Source organism: Acomys russatus, chromosome 8, assembly GCF_903995435.1.
Source record: "Acomys russatus chromosome 8, mAcoRus1.1, whole genome shotgun sequence".
NCBI classification, from domain to species: Eukaryota; Metazoa; Chordata; class Mammalia; order Rodentia; family Muridae; genus Acomys; species Acomys russatus.
The window spans coordinates 68080926-68103275 of NC_067144.1; the positions used below are offsets into that span (position 1 = coordinate 68080926).

Sequence of the window (22350 nt, forward strand, 5' to 3'; positions counted from 1 at the left end):
AAAAGAATATTTACCTTGACAAACCAAACTTAAAGACGTTTATTAAAAACAAAGTCTTAAGTTCTCAGCCACTCATGTAAATTCCTTACTATTCAATAATAATTGATAAGATGAAAGTTTTTATCCATTAGAGTTCTCAACCAAAACATGAGGCCTCTACATCACACACTTTCCCCACAAGGCTCAGAGAGCATGCTGGAAGAAGGGGCATAAAGACGGTAACAGTGAGAGGCTAGTGAGGCATAGAGCCTCTTCTGGATATGACAGGACCATTGCTCTCATGAGCTCCCAGCAGCTGTGGTGGCCTACACAAGATCAAGCCAGTTCACATTTATTCCAGCATGGACTGTGGAGGGCCACAAGAGCTCTCAAGCACAGGCAAGGAGCTATTGACACTTCATGGTTGCTAGAAGAAAGTAAGTTGTCTATTTTGTTTGCCTTTTATGGTGTGGTTCTTGGTAGGTTGAACACGCTCTAGTGGATAGCACCATATCCATTTGCATATAGACAGCACTAACTAGATTTGGTGGGTTAGTTTTATTTAAGGGTGTGAAGTTGGAAGGGAGCATGGGAATAGTCCAGGAGGAAATAGATTGGGAAGAGGAGTGTGGATATGACCAAAATATATTGTACACATAAGATTCACAAAGAACAAATAAAATTATATTTTTTAAAATAGCCATCCCTCAGCCTTCCTTGAAGCTGAGCACTTTTCTACATCCATTTATAAAATTTTTCCTCTCTCAAGTAATTTTATAATGTTAATAGCCTTCATTAACATTTTCGATAACTTAAGTAAGTCTGATTAAGAACACACAGCAGAGTTGCTATATTATTGGGTAATAGCCCTCAGGGCACCTACCAGTATTGTGTGGCTCTTTATGCAATCAATCAATTTGCATATACACAAGAGCTATGTCTTAGTTGATGTTTCTATTGCTGTGAAGAGACACCATGACCTGACCTCAGCAACTCTTATAAAGAAAATCATTTAATTGGGGCTGGCTTACAGTTTCAGAGGTTTAGTCCATCGTCAGCATGACAGGAAGCATGGCAGCACAAGGCAGACATGGTGCTGGAGAAGGAGCTAAGAGTTCTACATCTGGATCAGCAGACAGCAGCAAGAGAGAGTGGCACTGGGCCTGGCTTTGACTTTTGAAACCTCAAAACTGACCCTCAGTGACATACTTCCTCCAAAAAAGCCTCATCTCCTACAACAAGGCTACAACTTCTACTAGTGCTACTCACTGGTGACCAAGTATTCATATATATGAGCCTATGGGAGCCATTTCTACTTAAATCACCATGATTTGTAACAGTCTTTTAATGAAAGAATAAATAGACGTAAGGGTTTAGTACCCCATGATTATGTTACCTCTTAGGGCAAAAGTAAAATGAACTACTTTTAATGTAAAGAAGTCCTCTAGCCAACTGATTTAATCAAAGGAGTGTTTTTAGGTATGTATCACATTTTCATGGAAGAAACTCAGACAGAAATCGCTCTCCTTCTTTTTCTGCTTTTCCCCTCCCTCCCCCCACCTCACCCCCCACCTCCTACCCCCACTCTCTCTCCTTTACTCTCTCCTTCTCTTCCACACATGTAACCCCACCACCAGTCTTTTGCTCCCCCTCTACCACACTGTCAGCTTTGAACAAGCATTGAGTAGTCTACAGCACCAAAGAAACAGACTCTTTCCCAAACCTGAGGAAACATAGTAGACATTTCTGCTCCACCTGGATGAGAAATCCACTGGTCTGGCCAACAACTTGACTTCTAGAGATTCAAACCAAGGCATCCTATGGGTACTCAGCACAGTTCTTCTAGACACCTGACCAATCATGAGATAATAAATGTATATTTAATGTCTAAGTTTATTTAGTATACAACAATAAACAGCATACATGTAAAGCACATGGGACATGACATGTGAAAAGGTGAATAATGCTCCATTTATCATCTTTTCTTGTACATTAAGCTTGCTAAAGCAACATGCCACTCACCATTTGCACTGTTTTCCTATCTATTCATTGCAATCTAAGCAAAGTACATTCCTTGCTACCATTCTAAAGTATCCTTAAATTCACTAACATAACTGGCTTGCCAAAAGATAAATGACATTTTGAAGTCATTAATGTTATTTACGAAGAAACAAAAAATAAAAAGTATGAATTCATTGCCAAAATAAACTTCTCCTTTGCATAGTTATATAACCAATTATTTAAGGTACTTCACATCATCATTTGTTATTTAAAATATACTGGAAAATAATCTGGCATCATATTCCCTTGCTTTGCTAATGTGTCTGCATGATATGCTCACAAAATATTGGAGATGAAATTCAGAATTTTCTATATGATGCTTCCAATGCCTGGGCACACTCCTACCAAAGGTGTGTCTGAAATAAACACCAACAGCTCAGCTCTGGACTTTGAACAGAAATATCACCTCCTCCAGGATAGCATCTGTGGTGCATACAATTTGACATTTCTTCCCTTCTCTGAAATTATGACCCTGGCTACATTACATTACAATTTTCTCATGGCTTCTCTCTCTTTCTCTCTTTCTCTCTCTCTCTCTCTCTCTCTCTCTCTCTCTCTCTCTCTCTCTCTCTCTCTCTCTCTCTCTCTCTCTCTCTCTCTCTCTCTTTCTGAATTCCATGAACTTGCCCAATGCCTCTACTATTTATCTATCCCTGAGACACAGTCCAATATCTAACTCAAAACTGGCAGTTGGGCTGAAGATGGTTTAATAAAATATGAGTGAGGATATAAATTACTGGTTAATTAAAAATGAAGGTATCAATCTGTTATTTAAGATCTCATTCTAACATTCCATTTTCATTATTTTAACATAGACTTAAAACAGTCAAAATAACAGCTTTAATAACCACAAAATTGTTATATTTGATTACAAGGCATTCTCACTTATTAGCCTCATAGTCTTAAATGTGTCCTGTGTGGCCTTTGGAGAGATGTCTTATTCTTGATGTTTTGATAAATAGGTAATGGCATCAAAGTTCCATCTAAATGTTTGTGCAATCCCACTGGCAATAGCTACTTCAGCCTCCTTCAGAGAGGCTTCTTTTTGCCCCGCATGGTAAAGAATGCAGAGACACATCGCTACTTAAGATTCTAAGATTAAATAACTGTTGAATAGCCATACCTATGACATCTATATCCATCCAAAGTTCAGGCAACACCGCTGAAAGAACAGAAAGAATAATGGGAAAGTGGTTTGTGAGTGACTATTTCCTGGCCTGAGGGGACTGGTTCACTCATGAACTTATTGCATCTGTGGTTCCGTACACAATGCTGGGCCGATTAATCTTCACTCATGGATGGTGGTTGAGCCTCATGGGGACCCCTTGCCTGGGGCACTATTGACTATTGATAGATGCTGAGGGAGGAAGAGTCAGTAGTGTAGATAATTGTGAGTTCCCCATGACCCCATGGCTAACTACAAACTCCACGAATACTCATATTTGACCACATCCCCTTGACGGGGAGGCCCGATGGCACTCGGAGGAAGGATAACAGACTACCAAGAAGAAACCTGATACCCTAGCATCATATTCAAGGGGAGGAGGTCCCCCTTAGTCACAGTCATAGGGAAGGGGAATGGGGTGAAAGCGAGAGGGAGGGAGGAGTGGGAGGACGCGCGGGATGGGATAGCAAATGAGATGTAATATGAATGATTTTATTTAAAAAAAAAAAATACCTCCCATGCATATGTAAGAGAGTGTGTGTGTGTGTGTGTGTGTGTGTGTGTGTGTGTGTCCATGGTTAACTCAGTAGGCCACAAAACAAAATGATATGAAATCAGGGGACAAACTTTTAGGAAGAAAAGAGAAGATGAAGATCAGCAGGGATGGGACGTGAATCGGAAAGGGTAGGGATAGGTACAATCAGAACACATTATACACATGTACACATGCATGAAATTGTCAATAAATAGATTTAGTTTTTATGTATCCTATGATAATCACAGGCCAGTTAATATTTAATCATGGGTGAAGAACGTACCTATGAGGTCCCACTGCTCAGTGAGGAGCAGTTAGTGGTGGTTGGGACAAGAAGTATAATTTTCTTCAGTGGTGTAGCAACTGATAAGTTGCCCAAACTACCACCAGTACATGGATGTGAACAGGAGATTGCAAAATGTTCCTAATAAGTAACTTCTACATTTAGTTAACAAAAGACTACAGGTCTCTCTTGCACCCTTGTTTTTTCTCATTGAACTCTTGCGTGTGTGGACTACCCTCACCAGGCAGACAGCTGGCAAGACCAGCCTTCACTTCTTTTGTTGAGTCTTTAGCAGATCCTCCATGACATCCTGCTAATAACTCTACAGATGGGTAAATTCAATACATGAATTAGGAAAAAATAATTTTATATTTTGATGTATATAGAATTTCCATTTTAATCTTATATGCAAAATAAAGATTTATAAGTGTTAATTAAATAGAGTGCTAGATATAATTTTGTTAAATTCTTTTTTGTGTTGCTTGTTCTCTCATAAGTTTATTAATATTATAAATTGGATGATATATTTTTGTATAGCTTGCATGCCCATTTCCTGTACATATGCAGAACTGTTGCTGAATTTAATCACATCAAATCTGGTTGGACATAAGATGTTAATTCTTACAGTAATACTCCAGAAAAACCATACAAAAGAAAATCTCAATTTTTATGAGACTATTGCTTGCGCCACATAAAAGACAGGAAATCCCTAGCCGCAAGCAATTGAATCACAGTCTGAAGAAGGGGAAGTTTTAGGAAATAGAACTCAGTAAAGGAATGCCTGTGGTAGTGAAGAAAGAATAATGAACGAAGGTGTTAAATTTCCAGACCTGCAGTCCTTGGCAATTCTTTACTGTTAAGATGACTTTTACTGTCTCCATGGGATGATGAAAAGGTTCCCACAAAACTCAGTGAGAAAATGACCCAGTTTCCAGTACTTGGGAATAACAGTGATTAAAATGTGTAATGAGGGCTGTGATATTCCTCTCCGCTGGGTATTCCACACCCAAGAGATGCTCATAAAAGCAATGATCTAGTTATTAAGTCTACCCATTGGCTAATGTCACAACCACCACAATTCTTTATTACAAACACCCTCTGTTGTTGTGACATCATCTACTTTGTCACCTAATATAACAGCAAGCAGGGTAACTATAACAGTGTATGAGTGTGGGCCTGCCAGCAGCACATTGCTCATAGCAATGGCCCTACCAGTTATAGCTAAAGTAAGTTTTTCCCTCTGGAGCTCTATATCACCAGGAAAATGTAATTAGTTAGATGTTGGGGAGAACATACATAGGAATAGTAACTGGTTATTATTTCTTTAATTATAGAATTCAGATGAAGCTAGTGGTCTGTCTACCTAATTTATGCAGAGCAAAAGCATGAAGGAGACCATGTCACTCGGCCTCAGCTATGTTAGTGGTGATGCTGGTAATCTAGGCAGTACTTGTTTCATGATAATTAAGCCCTTGTTTTCAACAAACAACTCCCCAGTTTTAAGGTGCAACAACAAAACATATTTGAGTTGTGTTAGCTAGGATATATTAATTACTTAATTTTTTTCTGGCCCTTTTGAGACAAGAGAGCTACAGTATATGATTTTGAGGGGGAAAAACTAAAATCATGTAAAATCACATTCATCAGTATTTTTACACGTCTTCTCAGAAGGCATGTATACCCAAGCAATAAAAACACTAGCAACAACTCATTTTCCAAACAGGCAGTAAGAGGATGTGGGACAGTTCTTGGAAATTACTCATAGCATGTGACTCACTAATCTGATTTTTCATTTAATTCATACAATTATGGTGAATTTACAGTTGCTTTAATTGTTTTATGTCAGCAACAACACTCATTTCATGAGGTCATTAGTGCCCATCCAGATAAACTACAGTGCTTGGGGTTTTCATAACTAATAGAAAATGGAAGAATTGGGGAATGGGAGGACCCAGAGGGCTCAGGAGCCCCACAAGGAGACCATCAAGGCTGGCAGATCTAGACCCATGGTCCTGCACAAACTGTTGTACCAACCAAGGACAATGCATGCCATAAACATAGATCCCTTGTTCAGATCTAGCCAATGGACGCACGCACACACGCACAACAAGTTTTCATTTGACAAAATTCAGAAAGCATGCAGGTTACAAAGATACGCAATACATTTTATAGCACATAAATTGGTTATTTCTAAGTTTCACCCCAAAGAAAATAAAAGGATCTCACTTTAAAGGACCCTTTAAGGCTCACAGTTAAACCACGTGTTCTTTTAGGCTGCTCTCAGTTCATCCTGTCTCTGCGCCTGAACCAAACAACAAAAACAATCTTTCCTTAAAGACAAAAGACACAAGATTTGATTCTTTCAGATTCCCTGCCCAGCAGTAAGCCTAAAGTCCTAAATTACCAGTAAGACCAAGAAGTGATTAATCATATCAGTGGTCTGCTGCTCCTTGATTACATTAATCAATGGCCTTGGGGGTTCAACAGGCAAAGGCAGCACCTTGGCTACTCTATCACATTACATCATCTCAATGATAAGTTTTGTATCCAAAAAAAAAAATTGAATATTGGAATTTTTCATAAATCAAGAACTTACATTTAAGACTTAAACATTGAAATATTTGAACTCTCGGATAATTTTTTATTTTAAAGTTAAGATAAGAAGGCCTGGTAGCACTCAGAGGAAGGATAGCAGGCTACCAAGAAGAGACTGGATACCCTATGAGCATATACAGGGGGAAGAGGTCCCCCTCAGTCACAGTCATAGGGGAGGGGAGTAAGGGGAAAATGGGAGGGAGGGAGGAATGGGAGGATACAAGGGATAACAATTGAGATATAATATGAATAAATTAATAAAATATATGTTTAAAAAAGAAAAAAAAAAAGAAATGGTCTCATAAAAAGACCAAATACTGGTAACTTCTTTAGCCCAATTGAAACCTCAACCTTTTCTGTGAACTCGATTAGATAAGGTGCCAAAGGAATATACAGTTTTGTATTTATTTCATGCTGTGCTTGTAAGAATCTGGGCTGTGATATTTATTGTCTAAAGTAATGATTCAAACTTTCTAAGGCTTTGTAAGGAAATCAAATTTTTCCTGGTGTCAAAGGGAAAAATAAAAACTCACTACTTAAAAAAGAATTCATGATGTACGTCAGTATTTGGTTTGTATTTACCTTATTGAAGGTTTTTAAATCCATCTCTATCATGGGTTATTGGCTTATACTTTTGTTGTTGTGGTGGTGGAGGTGGTGGTGGTTTTTCCTGGCTTGGTTATTATAATAATAGAGTTGTTGAGAAAAGACATGGAATGCTTCATAAACTTGTGTTATCACCCTTGTTCAGAGGCCATGTTAATCCACTGTGTCGTTCCAATTTTAGTATACATGGTGCTTAAGCAAGCACATAATTGAGTTATTTCACCTGGAGAGATGACAGGAGGAGGTAAGCAATCTATGGAATTGTTACCTGTTTCGTTTCTCATTATGAAAAGGTATAAAACAACACATAAGATAAAGGCATTGTTGTAGTTCAATGCACTTTGTTGTGTTTTCTGTAGCATGGAAAGTAATTTAATTTCTTATCTATATATTTTTCTAATGGTTGAATCTGATTTTCATTTCTTTCATTATTCATTGTTACAGAGATCTGATAATCTAAAAACTATTTTTTTCCACTTTGATGATATTTGGTTCTTGCTCCAAAATAAAAATTTTAAACCTAAACAGAAATCCCAACATTTCAGCACCTCCTCCAGGTTTCTTTCACCCAAACCATCTGAATTTTAAGTTTTTTTCTTTCTAAAACTCTTTCTGGTGGCTAGGTATCTGATGGAAAGTAATGTGGGTGGATCTCATACATGGATAGGCCCTATTTTGTAAATACAGTATTTTTAAATAAAAAGCAAGAAACAGTTTTCTTTATGATGAAAATTTAGAAAGAATCAAATAAGATGCTATCAAGTTTGTCAAATTAGAGATTTGCAATAGCTTTGTGTGTTTTCTGAATTCTGGGTCTTGAAAATCAAGCAATCATAGCTACTATAACCCTGTAGGAGAGGGGAGGGAAGTTTGTGGGAGCCAAGGGGGTCAAATGAGACAAGAACAAGTTCCACAGAATCAGCTAAGCAGCATACATAGGGGCTCACAGAGACTGAGGTGACAATCACTGGGCCTGCAGGGGTCTGGGCTAGGTCCTCTGCAAATGTGTTATGGATATTAACTTGGTAATTTTGTGGGACTCCTAATAGTGGGAGTGGGGGCTGTGTTGTACCCTCTTGCCTGCCCTTGTGATTCTTTTTCCTACTGCTGGGTATGTGTCTTATTGTAACTTGTGATGCTATTTCTGGTTGATATACCTAGGAGGCCTGCTCCTTTCTGAAGAGAAACTGAGAACAAGTGGATTGGAAGAAAAGGAGAGGTGGAAGAGGGGGAACTGGGAGGAGAGGACAGAGGGAAAACTATAGTTGGGATGGACTATGTAAAAGAAGAATAAGCAAAAAATTTTTAAAAGAGAGATTTCTTTGTTTCTTGTCATCCTTGGAAAATCACATTATTTATTTGATAAAGTTGACTTGTTTCTTCTCTACCTCGTGTGGATATGTTCCAGAAACTGTACAAGAAACATGAGCTTCTGTAGAAAATTGTCAGAGACCCAAAAAGCCCACAGATATGGACAAAGGAGGAGAAGCAGATGCCAAGGACCTATGCCTCAGCGTTGACCAAAGAAAAAGGTATGCAAAATGGAAACAGGCACGACTAGAAGTGCTTCAAATAAACAACACAATAACTGAAAAATAAAGAGGCAAGCTCATGAAGTACCATAACTAGGATAGAGAGAATCATAGTGAATCCACTTAATTCCTATTGTGAAGTCTATTTGTGTATTTTGTCATGATTCTTTTCATGACTTCCAATGTCCTGTTTGGGAATATACGTGTGTGTGTGTGTGTGTGTGTGTGTGTGTGTGTGTGTGTGTGTGTGTGTGTGTGTGTATAAAATCAGAACCTCAATCCTTTTCATCGCTTGACAGTGTCCCATTGTACACAGAGTACTGACTCATTTATCAGCTTATAGAAATCTGCTTTTCCATATTTCCTATTATGAATAATAATACTAATTCATGCACAAGTGGCTAGGTAGACATGTGATTTTTTTTTCTACTTGAGAATATCTAAGAGCTGAATTGTTGGGTCATATGACCCACTATTGTATTTAACTTTTTACAAAAATCAACAAGTTATTTTTTTCAAACATCTGTACCATTTTGGTTTCCCACTCTGGTGTGTGAGCATCCAAATGTCTCCATGTCCTCAGCAACACCTGTCATTATCTGAATCTTTTACTACATTAATCCTACTATGTAGAAGATGATATCCCGTGAAAATGTGGTTTGCATTTTTCTGGTAGCCAATGTCATCCGGAATCTTTCATGTGTTTGTTGGCCACTTGAATATTCTTCTCCAGGTAAATAACTATACAGTCCTGAAGTCCATACTGAAATCAAATTGTTTTTTACTTTGCGGGTGAAAGACTTCCTTATTCATTCTGCATAAAGTCATTCATGAGCTGTACAATTTGCATTTTCTTCCATTCTATAGACTGTCCTAAACATGTTATTGAAAACCAAGGGTTTTAACTTTGACAATGTTCAATATATAAATTGCTTTCTTTTGCTATGTAAACTTTTCAACCATAATGAAGAGTCTTCCTAAAAGTCATAAAGAGTCATTGCTACAGTTTTGCTAGATCTTATATTTATGGTTATGGCCTATTCAAAGTTAGTGTTTTCCATAATCAAAAGACAAAGTCAAGATTCCTTCTTTTGCACAGGATATTTAATTGTGTGGACACCACTGGTTGGATTCAATATTCTTGTCTAACAATGAGTGTTCTGGTATTCCCAAATTATTCACTCTCTGTGCATGTATTGGTGGTGGTGGTGGTGGTGCGTGTGTGTGTGTTATGAGGATTCATTAACCTTTTATTATATTTTATAATTTTAATCAAGTTTTCTTTAATATTTCTTAAAGAATATTTGACTTTGTACAAAGAACTAAAGATTCATAATTCTTTATAATTAATTTGTGGGAAGAAAATAAAGAATATAGTTTTTATCTTTAAAATGCCTTAAAATGGAGTCCTAGAACTCTACAATATTTAATATACTGAAACAAGCAAGAATTACAAATGAAGGCACCATGCTGAAGTGTTAGTCATTCATATATGAGATTAACTTGCTCAGGAGTAGTTTCCTTATTTTAAACTGAGATGAAAACCTTTCATGAAGCCTTAGGTTATTGTGAAAATTAGGCAAAATTTTTTGCAATGCTTTTTGTATAGAAAAATTATGAAAAACATTATTTGCATCCTTATAATAAAAATGCATCTGTAAACTTAGTTTACAAAAAAACTGAGCCTACTTATATATGCTAGAGAATCTGCTGTGGCTGAAATGGAGAACAAGAAACAAGGTGAAGCTCTGGCCTTAAACAGCTTCCTGTTAGAGCTGACTCCAGGTCCATCTCTGGAACAAATTTAGTTTGTATGCTTTGAATTTTCAATTTTAGCGATATAATTACTCTGTAATCCATGGAGTAATTATTGTTAAGTGACAATAAAACAGATGAAATGGTAAAAATGAGAAAGCATAAAAAATGAAAAAATGAACAGTTGGATGGGACTAGAAATGATCATACTGACTGAGTTAACCCAGAAGCAGAAGGACTCACATGATATATACTCACTTATAATTGGGCACTAGCCCAAAAGGCACATCCCACGAAAGTCTTCACTTACCAGGAGATTGGGATAGCTATAAGGATATCCTATGGAGACTCTAGGTAACAGAAATATAGGAGACAGGGAAATAGAAGGACCCAGAGGGTCCTAGAAACCTACAAGAAGAACATCATGATGGGTGGATTGGGGCCCAGGGGGTCTGCTCAAACTATTGCACTAACCAAAGACAATACAATAGCAAACATCGAACCCCTACTCTGATCTACCCAATGGACAGCACATTCTCCACGGTTATGTGGAGAGCGGGGACTGACTTTAACATGAACTCTGGTGATCCATATTTGACCACCTCCCCTTGGTGGGGAGGCCTGGTGGCACTCAAAGAAAGAATAAGCAGGCTACCAAGATGAGACTTGATAGCCTATGACCATATAGTGGGGGAGGAGGTCCCCCTCGGTCATAAACCTAGGGGAGGAGAATAGGGTGAAAGCAGGAGGGAGGGAGGAATGAAAGAATACAAGTGATGGGATAACAATTGAGTTGTAATCTGAATAAATTAATAAAATTAAAATTAAAAAATCATCCAGAATTTGTTCGTTGCCAATAAAAAATTCCAAAAAAATGAAAAAAATTTAAAAATCAGCCCTTATGTTTGACATCATATGCACAAGTATTAATTGCTTTAAAAATTGCTGTGAAATTCATTATCATTGCATAGTGAATATTTTCCAAGGTTTGTGAAAATGCATTATATTTTACTATGAATAATTTCTCTTTCATATGCAAAGTCTCTTGGTCTTTTTTCCTTATGTTGGAGTTTACTTGCCCAAAGAGTTTCCTATCTTGACAAATGAAAATATCAGCTGTATTTTAAAGGTGAACATTGTATGTGGCTTAGAAAATAATTAAAAATAGATTTCATAAACTGTTGGGAAGCTGCCGAAAACTACTGGGAAGCTGCCAAAATATATGTCATAATGGACTCACTGAATGCCTACCAGCTAGGCTCCCTAGGCCATTTTCTGATGGTAAGACATTACCAGGAATATCTCTCTTGTTCTTACACTCATCGGTCCAGTGGCAACACTTGCCATATCACCTGTACATCCTGGAAGCCTAGGCCTTCTTTCTGGTTTATATATAGAAAAAACGTTGCCCGTAGAAATTCCTTGTTCACAATTATGCTGCAAACGACCATATTTCCCACAATTGAAGCACTGGGTAATTTGATATCAGAGATCTCTGGCTGTGACTTGGCCTATTATATTAGCATGGTACACATTAGAACCAATATTGGCTATATCCCCTATCCACTTGTCCATAGACACTGCTTGCACCTTTATTATCTAATGCCTTTTCTATATTCAGTATTTGCATTTTCAAATGCCATGATTACTATCAACACCTGCCTTGTGTCTGGGTCTAACATGGCTTTGTTGTTCTCTGCTGAGCCTAATCTTTGCACACACACACACACAAAAAAAAAAAAAAAAAAAAAAAAAAAAAAAAAAATCAGTGAGCCTTAAATAGTCTTTGTAAATGAAGTGGGCTTGTCCCCAGGTTCCTCAACTTTGTCCCAAGCTCTTAAAGCCATTACATGGCTTCTATGGTAACATCATCAAATTGAATCTGTTCTTGCACATCAGAGCACCGCCCTTCACCCAGCCACTGATCTTGCATTGTATTCATTCATCTCACTCTGTTTTGCTGCTCAGTATTCATGCTCCTTCCCTCCCCCATGTTAACCATTCCAACTGTGGACCAGCTTCTAGTACATCTGTCACCAATCCCTTCCAGTCTTGGGAAATAATTCTATTTTGAGTGGCCCAGTTATTTAGACTTTCTTTCACGTTTGCCTCCCGTATGAAATCACGTCCTCTTAAAATGCCTTAGATCTGTCATTTCTATCGAGCACCGTCCTATCCCTTCATAACCTTGTTCCACACCATTAGCCGACCCTCGCTGTACGACTACCGGGAGAGCCAATGCTGATCTCATAATGAGCATCCCTCCTCCCACTCAGGCAGCGCAGTTGGTTCAAGATTAACCTTTTCTCTTGTAACAGGCCATTTCATCACGTTGTCCTCCTGCTTCTTCGGCCTTTCTCTGACCCCACCACCCTCCAACACAGTTTCTTTCCCTCGTTCTTCCTTCGGGAAACGCCCACTCTCTTGCTCAGTCACCAGGACTGAGCCTTTTTGTTTCCTCTTTTCCGGTATTCCTGGCTTCCACCTCCACCACCTCCGCAGTTGCACTGCCAACCCTGCAATCCTTTCAGAATAAGAGAACTTTTCATTTCAGCCATTTTGTTTGTCTGCCTGTCTGTTTCTTAGGCCCATCATTTCCACCAACAATTTTTCCAACTGCTCAGCCTGTCTTTCAACCTTTTTTGAAACAGTATAGGAAGAAGAAAATAAAAATCCCCTCTGGGAGCAAAGCAGGGGATAGCCCAGCGTCAGCAGCAACAGTAACATTTTGCTGGGCTCTTGAAAAATGTCCATTCATTTGTCCCCTGTTGTTTTCTCTGTGGCATTTCAGATAAAACTTCCCATTTTTCCTTTATTGAGTCCCATGTTTGTGTTCCACTTGCAGCTGGTCTTTGCTACTTTGTGAGTTCTTCTCCCTCCTCCCCCACCCCCCCCCCCGCCGCCCTTTATCCCACTTAGTTTTACTCCATCACTAGATAGGAAAGAAATGGTAGACTAGAGGAGGGAGAGACAGAGAGACAGAGACAGAAAGAGACAGATACAGAAGGACAGCCAGACAGAAAGACAGAGAAGGAGAGACAGAGAGAGATTTCTGAATCTAGTTTCTTGTGTTTCTTCTTTGAACACAACTACTAAGAAACCACAATCAACCCCTGAACAACCAACAACCAACCACCACACCTATTGTCTCTATTAAACTCTATTGTCACACAATCACAGAAACTATCTGCAGCCAGCAAAACCATGTCTTTGCTATAGCACAAGGAAAATGAGTAGCTGATTCAGAGAGTTTGAAGCAGTCCCATATCCCCACGCCTGGGGTTAAAACAAAAGCATATTCTTATAATATTTCTGTGTTTTTTATATGTTTTTATTTTTTACATATACATTTATATTATTACACATATATAAAATAAACTACATACAACAAGAAGAACCACAAAACAAGCAGGAGTTATATTAATGTTACATTCATAGTGTTTTGGCTATTTGTATTTGGCAACCTTGAAGAAAACATATTTCCTATCTTTGTGAGTCTAAAATTCTGAATGTAAATCAATATCTATCATATCTCGTCTCTATCAAAACATCTATCTAGACCTAAAAACCTCTTAACACCTAAGCAACTAAGCTTAATTGTAAAGCTAAACTATATGGTCTTCAACCCCATCAGAGACTTAAGAAGGAATCAAATCACCTGAGCACTTCCCCCTGGCTGGGCTGCCTTGTCGGGCCACAGAGGACTAGGATACAGGTAGGTATAGATGAGCCTTGATGAGCTGAGGGCAGAATTAGGGGAGGAGGGCTCTCTTTCTCAGGACTGTGGGGGGGGGGTTAAGGGGATTTGGGAGGGACGGTTGGATCAGGAGGTGTTGAGGGAGGGGGCTACAATTGGGATGTAAAGAATTTAAACTGCACAACAAGCAGGTAATTGATATTGCTAATCCCACTACATGGGAATAGCTCTGAGACTGGCTGAGACATGGATGTCTCTACACAGGCAAAGCCTCTTGTTAGTCACAGAATCCCTGTAATTTAGGATTAGATGTCATTCTTCCTATGGCGTGAATGAAGGCTTACAGATGTTTTTCTTCTGCTCATACAAAGAGCAGAGAAGCAGTCTTAATTGTTCTGTGCATCCTGCACACTTCATACATTTATAATTTTAGGGCTGTATAGTGCTTGTGAGAAATCATATGTTATCAGAAGAGAAGAACCAGACACTGAAGCTGGACCAGACCTGACAGGATTCACTCCTCTCAGCATGATGGGCACTGAAATCCTGCCTCCTTCAAGTTCTAGCACCAAACATTTCTGTGTTTTTTAGTGAAACCAAAATTTCAGAATTGTCACTACATCAATATGTTTGCTATTTTTTTCTTTGAGACTCCACATATAAGTGATATTTCTCTTCCCATGTCTGTTTTTGTTTTTTCTTTTGACTTTTTTTTTCGTTTAACATAATGTTGTTAGGCTCATCCTTGCTGTAGAAAATGGCATTGGATCATTACTCGGAGACAGTATAATCGTAGTGTGGTCTCAGTGAAATGAAAGCGGACTGCCGCTCTGACTCCTACCGTATTAGCTTGGATAATAAATTACTTCAGCATCCTGTTCTCACAGATTGGAGGAATGACCTGTCTCCATTAAGTCCCAACCTTGTCATTTGCCATATGTAGACTTGAGACAAGCCTAACCTCTTGTGTCCTTTGGTTAACATTAAACACACTAATAGCAAATAAATGTTAAGGATTAAGTGAGTTAAGCTATGAGAACAGTGTCTGGAAAACACAGTTATTGGTACATTTTTTAGATATAAACCATGGTTAGCGGTGCATGTATTAAGACCAATTACACATTCAGAAGGAGAAGATGCCCTTGTGGCCTCTGGCACTTTAGGAGTGAAACAAATGTGAGCTAGAAAACCAATTAAAATAATATTATTTGGTTATACATAGCATTGACAGAGAAATGCTAATGGGGACCTTTGGGATTGTGAAAGTTTTAAAAGGAAATAGTTATTAGCTTTTCTACATTTTACCTAAGGCAAAATAAATGCTAATACTCCATTGAAATATTAACCGTTAAACTTGAATCATAATTCTAATTTAACAGCCATGGAATATGAAAAAATGTACTGAGATTAAAGACAATGTAAGTACCTTACTACTTATATAAATAAGATGACTTTTAATTAATAGACTTATGCTTTACTTTAATTTTGGAAGAAAAAGTTGTCCCCAGGATTATGAAAAGGTGATGAATAAATAAAACAGATTCCAAAGCCACTGAAATAAAATGTATTCACCTTCCAAAATTTACAGTTACGTAAAAGGTTTATAAGGTGCCTAGTAATGTTCCTGGAGTTTGAAATATGGCAAATTAAAAAGACATTATTTAAGAAGCCATTCAGTGTTTTTGAGATAGTTTATTTAATTCTATTAATATTTACATAATTCCCCTTTACATAAGTAATATATTTAAAAGACCATCAGAAAAACATGTATTTGAGCAATTATTACTAAAAGCAATGGTAGATTTGAAGTGATTCATTCCTATTTTCCCCTGGAAAATGCCAACCTGCAGATTAAAGGTTGTCAACCTGGACTGGAAGCTAAGCCACAGTTATGAACAAGATTGCACTCAAGTCCCCAAAGAGACTCACATTGATGGCCTCCACCGAGAGTCGCAGACAAGAATAGCTGATTGCACAGGTGTATTTTACAATCCATCCTTCTCTGAAATTCTGAGTTTTTTCCAGAAAAAAAAAAAGATTCAGCTACCAGAAAATACACCAAAGTGAAAAGTAAAAGAGGCCACAATCATTACATCAGAAAATCCCAGAACTTCTAACTTGATGCAGCAAGGGCACAAAAAGTGGCTGTCTGCCTCCAATTAGCATTTAGATAAAGAAAGATAAATAATCCTGAAAGTATGACCGACAGAAAGACATACCTCTCTGTGCCAAGAACTCTGCTGAAGCCAGTTGGACATGGTGGTGCACACCTATAATCCCAGCCCTGTGAGGCTTGGGCTGGAGGATAGCTTGTTTGAAGCCAGCCTGAGTTGTAGTGTAAAATCCATCTCCATAACAACAAAGTGCTAGGAGGAGGAAGCCATGGCTTTAGTGTTACTGGAGGCAGATGTCCACTTCGGGTATGGGCAGACCAGATATAAGTACAATGTATTGCAAACAGGAATGATAGGCCAGCCTCCTGATTTCAGTCCAGCTCCATGGAGTGATGCTTGCCTTGTAATTTCCAATCCAGGATCCAAGGCCAAATAGCTCAGAATGTGTGCTGGGGAGCCACCAGGGAGGAAAGCACACATGTTCCAACTCAAGAATCCAACTCATGAGCATCAAACGTCTTTCATTCGGGGCCAATACTACTTTCTTTTAATCTACAGCTGACATCACTGCGACACTTCTCTCTGAAGGCTGTAACTGACAACATATAAAATGTAATAGCAGGCAGCCTTACAGTTCCCAAAATGAAAGGAGATTTGCCTCAACAGCAGCTCAATTGCCATATGCTGCGTGGACTGTAAGTGCATGTTGAAACATGGCTCGCTCTGATCGTAAACACACCTTATCTTGGTGCTCAGCACCTGGGGCAAAGGCAGGTTCATGATGTAGGCCTTTCCAGAGAGACAAATAATAACAGTATTTCAGAGTTTACAGTGTTTTAAAGCTTCCAAAGTGTTTTCATGCACATAATCTAGGATGGCAGTAAAAAAAAATTATGAATTCTGTTTCACAGAAAGTAAAACAAGGTTTGAAGACATTAAACAACTTCCAGAAGGTTAATCAAATGGTAATACAGGGGAAGCTGACAACTGAAATGTTCTTGTTCTAACTTCAGGTCTCTTTCCATAGTCACTATTCTATATACCACTCTACACCACCAAGTGTCATAAGAACAACTCTATGGGTTACAGAATCAAAATCTGTGTCCCAGCTTTTTAAATTATGACACAGTAGATAAGTAGATTCATTTTATAATCTAATCTATAGTCCACTCATGTAATGTGACAAGTATTAACTGGGATGTGAAACAGTTCCTATTCTGAAGAACCATACAAGTAACCGGTAATAAATAATTTTAGGTTAGTCAGTTTTCTTCCACTGTGAAAGAACACTTAATTAAGTTAAGAGAAGAAACCATTTATCTTGGCTCACAGTTTCACTCAGCTACAGTACTTTGGGCAAGGTAGATCCAGGTACAGTACTTTGGGCAAAGTAGATCAGCACATCCGGGCACTTCTAGACTAGAAAAGCTGCCCACTTCGTAATGGATGTGAAGACAATTGAAAAGCAAGGAGAGAGAATAAGAGGTTATCATCCTAATATTCACCCAATCCATCCAACGACCCATATGGGCCCCAGCTCCCACCATCTACCAACAGTGGCAATCCAGTGGAGAGAAAGTGTCCAACACATGAGCCTGTGGATGGCATTTGGAACCCAAACAGTAACTTCCAAGGTAGTAGAAACAATATTCCAAAAGCATCGAGATGGGAACGGAGATGAGCCAGAGCTCGAGAAAGTTCTAAGAGGATGAAACACAATATGTATGTAGTTCAGGAAAAAAGGAAATGTATAAAAGAGTAAATACTCAGGAGTCAGGATGCAGTCTGGATGCAGTAGACATTTTGATATAGAAACTCTGGAGTCTGCCTTTGGATCTCTACCTGTACCTCCTGCATGGCCCACCGCTTAAGTGACATTTCCACTTCATAGGTGTCCTGATCAGAGAAAGCTCAAAATTGGCCTCCTTATTTGGCCCACCAGACTCATGTCTCTTGCTGTCTGCTTATCTCAATTTAAGACCCATTTCCCTTTCTTACTCTTCAACCTAAATCTCAGACCATCCTTTTTACACCTCTCTTACATTTGTACTTCTCACTCAATTATTCAACAACGTGGTAAATTTTGTGTTTGAAGCATGTCATCATTTCCATTGTGATGACCAACAGCCAGTTCATTTCAAGTTCTAACTGTACTTCCTAGTTCTGTAGTTGCCTGTTGCTACTACTTAGAACAGTGGTTCTCAACCTGTGGGTTGTAACTTCTTTTCAAGGGGGCGTCTAACACCTTTCATAGTGCTCACATGAAACCATCAGAAAGCACAGACACCCACATTACTTTGTGATTCATAACAGCATCAAAATTGCAGTTATGAAGTAGCAATGAAATAATTTTGTTGGAGGGCACCACAACATGAGGAACTGGATTACAGGGTTACAACATTAGGAAGGTTGAGAACTACTGACTTAGAAGGATCTTATCCACACAGGAGCCAAAGAGACTCTGTTACAGTATGTCAGGTTGCACAGAACACGGTAGTACATGCTTGTAATGTTAGCACTCAGGGCCTTCAGTAAATTCAAAGCAGCCTAGGGTATAAAGTGAGAACTTGTCTCACAAGCAAACAAACCAAGGTACTTTCGGTCATGGCATGTCTCTACCCTAAATGTACAATAGAGTCCCACCTTAGAAAAAAAACTAAAAACACATGAGAGTTATTCTTAATTATCAACTAGACAAGATTTACACTCACCTGGAAGACACAACTCTAGACATGTCCTTGGAATGCTTCCAGAAAGCGTTCACTGATGTGGGAAGATCCACTGGGAATGTGGGCAGCACCATCCCAAGGGATGAGGTCTTACAGTAGTTAAAAAGGGTGAATCAGGCTCAACATCAGAGTTCATTTTTCTCTGCTTCCCCAACATGGGTTCTACCCACTATTGCATGTCCCCACCACCATGCCTTCTCCATCATGGTGAAGTTTATCCTTTCAAACTATGGGCCAAAATAAACCTTCCCTCTGTGTCTCTGGGCAGATGTTTTGGTTTTGTCATAGCACTGACTTTGTCCTCTGGCTTTAGTCCTCTCGCTAATGTCGCATTACGCACTCACCGCCTTCGCTGCTTGATGGCCACACTGTGGCTCCTTCTACAATGTACTTAGTAGAGACACTCCATTGTACTTCTGTTTACTCTGCCCCAAGGGTTTTACCCATAATAATATGACTTGTATTTCATCCTCCTTTCTGACTTTCTTGAACATTCTCCTCTGAAAATATTCTTTTCTGATTATCTTATTTAAAATCACAAGTATTCTTTCTAGTACTTTCTGTATCATTAATTCCCCATCTTTATCTTCAAATATATTTTTGTGTCATCTGACAATATATTTTACTAATTCTCTGTAGTTCTGTGTTATGGTTTAAATATGATAATTCTCCCACAGTCCTCCACTCCCAGATAGGTTGTAGAAACTTCAGGAAATTAATACCTTGATGAAGAATATATGTCCCAGAAGAGGGTTTTTGGAGATATTATCATGTTCAAGGCATTTCTGCCTCTTTTTGCTTCCTCTCCATTATGGGTTTAGCAACCTCCTCCTTCACAGTCTCTGGCTGGCACAATATTCTGCCTAAACATGTAGAATTGAAGTAACTGTGAACTCAACCTTATAAAATGAGAAGCCAAAACAAATCCTTCATTCCTCAGTCTGTTGTGCCAGGTACTTTGTCACCACAACAAAAAAAGGAAAAAAAAATGATAAGAGGCAGATAAGTGGACATCAGTGCTGTGATTAAAATTGACTCTATGGTTATTAAACCTTGGAACTACTCTATAGGAGGAAATTGGAAGAATTTGGAAACATGATTTAGAAAGACAAAATACCTTAGATATTTCCAACAGAACTTAATAAGACACTATACTGAGAGCACAAAACCCAGAGCATCATTGGAAATGCACACACTAAAGGCCCAGCTCATAAGGTCCAGGGGGAATGGGTAGTATCTGTAATTGGACTAGACACCATTCATGCTATATTCTGACAAAACAAAAAGTCTACGTTTTGTCTGTGTCCAGAGATTTTTGAGTGAGGCCGAATTTAAAGGTAATACACTAATTAACTTAGTAGAGGGAGTTTCAACACACCATAACATCAGGGAATTGGGAGTGAAAAGTAAAGAAAAATGACTGAGAAATGTGCAATTTGTTGATAAAAGAAGAGCATATGAAATTGTAGGTGAAGAAAGTCACTGATGCTGCCCACCTGAGGTTTAATAACAGCAACTGTTCAACATCTCTGGTACTAATTTTCTTCATTAGTTACTTTTCTTGCTGCTGTTATGATATACCAAGCAAAATCCAAGAGTTTTCAAGTCATAGGGGATTCCATTAAAATTTCAAAGACCTAAGGAGACAAGGCTACATTTGACAGAGCCCAAGTCCCTGTGAACAGCTACGAGAAGACAGGGCATGAAGCATATGCTACAGCAGAGACCCTGAGATGGAGATTTCAGGAACATAGAACCCTGGTACAGAAAACCACAGGCAGAGTGTGGACTCAGCCAAAGAGATGCATCATGTGGGCTGGAAACAGCACAGCCATGTGGTTGGGGATGTTGCAGCCTTTGGGAGCTCAAACATCCATAGCATTATGTGCCCTAGAGGCCATATGTGGGGGATTGGGTCTTGGTTTCACACTGATGGGTTTTGGGTTTGCTTTGAGCTAGTCTGTCTTGCCAGTCTACTATTCCCCTCCTCGGGAAGGAGAGGGTTTACTCTCTGCCCTGTGTCTTAGAGGACTGTAATTTCCTCTTTATTGTATGGGTACTCAGAGTTGAGATTTTGCCTTCATTCTCAGGGGAGAGTTTGAGTTTAGAATGTTGAACAACATTGGGAACATTGTGACTTTAAGAAGGGATGGACTAAATGCATTTTGTATTGTAGACGGCCATGAGCCGTTGGCACTACTAGAATTTTATAGTTTGCATGTGAGATATTCCCTGTGAGCTCTTGTGTTGGACACTTGAGGCCTAGCTGGAGGAACTCTTGGTGGAGGCTTTAGGAGGTAGGGTCTAGTTAGATGAAGGGTGGTCCCTGGGAGAAGTTATTAATGATTAATGCCTGGTCCCCCTTCCACTTTCTCCATTCTGTCTGAGGATGTCTACTTTACAATATATCGCCTGCAGTCACCATGGCAAGTATTCTGTAAAATGTACCCTAAACTACAGAATCACTATACTCGTTTGACCGATCCTGCCTCCTATCTACACTTGCTCCAGATTACCGCATTTCCGTTCTCCAGTGCTGGGTTGAACTGCTTTTGATGCCACACATAAGTGATGATATAAATTTGTCTAGGTGTTTCTGGTTTGTTACTTTAAGTATAACACCTTCCAGGTTCATGTATCATGCATAAATAACGGATTTTATTCCTTACATTTTATCTCATTAATGGTCCACTTAGTGTGTTCTGTATCTATAATTGAGCACCAGGGTGCTGCTATGTCTGCTGGCTGTTGTATATAATGACACAATGAAGACTGCAATGCAAACATTCCTCTCAGGTCCTGCTTCAATACCTTTGCATAAAGACCGAGAAGTGGGAAGTCCAGGTCATACAGTGGCTCTAATTTTAAACTTAAGAGGAACCGCCAAGCTGTCTTTCACAACATCCTTACAGTTTGCATTCCCATTTGCAGCACACAAGGGATTCCTTTGGTCCACCTTTCCTTACCTCCTTAGTGACTCTTACCCTTCGCTATTTGATATAGACTTCCTATTAGATATGAGGTAGTATCATTGTGGTTTTAGTTTTATTTTCCTAATAGTTATTGATGCCTGGCATCTTTTCATAATCCTATTAACCAGCTGACTAACTTTGGAAAATACATGTAGGTCTTTTACCTATTTTCAAGTTGTGTTACTTGGGGAGGGTTGCTCTTGGCTTATAAGTACTTACATAATTTGGATGCAGGGCCCTTCTTAGCCTCACAGCTTGGAGATGGTTAATCTGTTCCCATATGCTGTTCTCACTCTACTGAGACACTCTGTTGCTAGATGAAAACCT

General features: G+C 38.9%; 1 non-coding gene across 1 annotated transcript; it reads right to left on the reverse strand.

Annotated features, from left to right (window-relative positions):
• Positions 1–7323: 7323 nt before the first annotated feature.
• On the reverse strand, positions 7324–7429 carry LOC127193528 (U6 spliceosomal RNA). Its single transcript, XR_007831163.1, has one exon. It is a non-coding gene; the product is annotated as a U6 spliceosomal RNA (small nuclear RNA).
• Between the last annotated feature and the right edge of the window lie 14921 nt (positions 7430–22350).